Source organism: Petaurus breviceps, unplaced genomic scaffold (genome assembly GCF_028583685.1).
Source record: "Petaurus breviceps papuanus isolate PSGF00001 unplaced genomic scaffold, PetGlider_PUasm1.0 90823, whole genome shotgun sequence".
NCBI classification, from domain to species: domain Eukaryota; kingdom Metazoa; phylum Chordata; class Mammalia; order Diprotodontia; family Petauridae; genus Petaurus; species Petaurus breviceps.
The window spans coordinates 6,547,249-6,549,585 of record NW_027187352.1 but is presented as its reverse complement, the minus strand read 5'-3'; positions in this window follow the sequence as shown (position 1 = coordinate 6,549,585).

Sequence of the window (2,337 nt, the reverse complement as noted above, 5' to 3'; positions counted from 1 at the left end):
TCTCCGTGGGTCCCCAGACAGCCCTTACTGGAAGAAGTCCCCGTTTCTTCTTCAGTGGGGAGCCTGCAAGCTGGGATAACACCAAGCCGAGTTCGCAATTCCGACATCCAGGTGAGCCCCGGTTAATTTCTCATGCACTGACAAAATCACGAGAAAAAAAGCCAGCTGGGTGGGGAGAGCTTGACAGATCCCTCCGGCGTTTGTCTGCGGAACGCTCACGTGCCCGGTAACCTACCTGGAGCCGGAGCTAAGTTCCTGGGCGGGGCGCGTGCTCTTTCAGTCCACCCGCTCCGGACTAGCCCGCACCTCCAGCCGAATCGCGCTCATGCTTAATACCCTCTGGAGCATGCGCACACGCTAAGAGGGAAGGCTCCCACAGCAAGGCCGGAATGCATTATGGGAAGGAGGCGTCGAGAGTTGGACGATGACAACCTTCAAGACCAGTCACGTTTTCCATCTTCAGCTCCCAGGCCCTCGAAAGCCAGACAACGCCGGGAGCTTCCCTCCCACCAACCTCCTTCCAATGGAGCAGGTTAGATCTGGAGTAAGGAATACCTGAAAAGGAAGGGAAAAAAATCCGAGACCTCAGGCAGCACGCAATTGGACCTGGTCTTCAGCTTCCCGCGGCCACAGTTCTGGGGGTGGGTGTATTCTCAGTTTGGCCATTGGCTTTCGCGCCACGGGGGGGCGGGGCGCGTTGCTAGGGAACGCCGCAGGCAGAGCGATTGCGCAGGTACGGAGGGCGGGGCTCAGATGGGGGGAGGGCGGGGCTCAGATGGGGTGTGGGCGGGGAAAAGAGGAAGGCTCAAGTGAGCGTAGCCTGGGTTCCCGCGCTGCCTGGATTAGTTCATTCACCTTCTCCGCTGGGGTTTGGGGTTGGAGATTGTTCCCATTCTCAGGTCAAATCAGCAAACATTTATTTATTCAAGTGCTAAGTCCTGAGAGCTGGAAATAAAATACAAGCAAAAAGACAGTCCCTGCTTCCATTCCTTTATAAAAATAATAGCAATAATAACTAACATTTATATTCCACTTACTTTGTGCCAGGCGCTGTGCTAAGCGCTATACAATTATTATCACATATTATCCTCAAATCAACTCTGAGAGTTAGGTGCTATTATTATCCGCATTTTACCGATGAGGGAACAGATAAACAGAGATTAAGTGACTTGGCCAGTGGGTGAGGACAAATTTGAACTCAGGTATTCCTTACTCTAGAACTAACCTTCTAAGCACTGCTGTCACTCACTTTTCCACTCCAAGCACCCCTTTCCCAAATAAAAAAACAAAAGAAATACCCCTATCCGATTAAAACTAAAAGAAGAACCCTATTACTAATATGTATAATCAGTTAAAACAAGTTTCCACATTGGCTATGCCCCTCCCAAGATTTTCTCATTTTGCATTCTGAATCTTTTGCCTCTGATAGAGATCAGGAGGTGGGTAGCATGTTTCATCATTAGTCCTGTGGAATTGTGGTTGGTAGTTAGACTGAGAGTAAGGACTTATATTGTAATATGATTCTGAGAAGACCTCCATGGGCATCCCCAGACTGTCAGAGGGGTCCATGGCACAAAGAAGGTTAGAAATTACTGCATCAGCGCCTCCCTCTTTCCACTCTCCCTTTTCGGCATTGTCTTTTGCTCTTGCTTGGTTACGTATTGTTGACTGGGAATGAGAGGTGAGGAAACACTGGAGGTGAAATGGGGGAGGGGGGGAATAAGGCATAAAAGAAGACTGAAAAGGAGGGGAGGAAGAGGGTGAATAAAGGTGCTGGAGAAGAAGGAGTCCTTGAGGAGGAGGTACAGGAGAAGAATCAGGACTTCAGTTGGAGAGGAATGGAAAGGTGGGTAGACTGGGAGTCAATCCTTCTTAAAATATAAGTTCTGAGAGGAAACGGCCAGAGGCAAGGTTCATAGGCACAGTGGGGACTTCTGGAGTGAGGCTTCAAGATGAAGAGGTTCCTGAAGCACTGGAGAGAAAACCTGGGAAGAGGGTCTGGAGGGCAGTTTGGAGTGTGATGGGCTGTCTGCTCTGAGCTCCTTCCATGCCTCTGGGTCCCACTTCCTCTCCCCTCTGCAGTGGTGTTCTCCTGGCGACCACCCACAGTGTCATGGACTAGGAAGTTTGCTTGGGATTTGGTGTTACAAATGGGGCCTTTGATGTTACAGTAGGAGCATCTACACACACATACTCCCAGCCAACAATATATGACCAAGCAAGAGAAAAATGTTGAAAAGAGAGGATAGAAAAAGGGAGGCACTAATGCAATGGTTTCTAATCTTTTTTGTGCTGTGGACCCGTCTGACAGTCTGTGATGCCTATGGACTCCTCAGA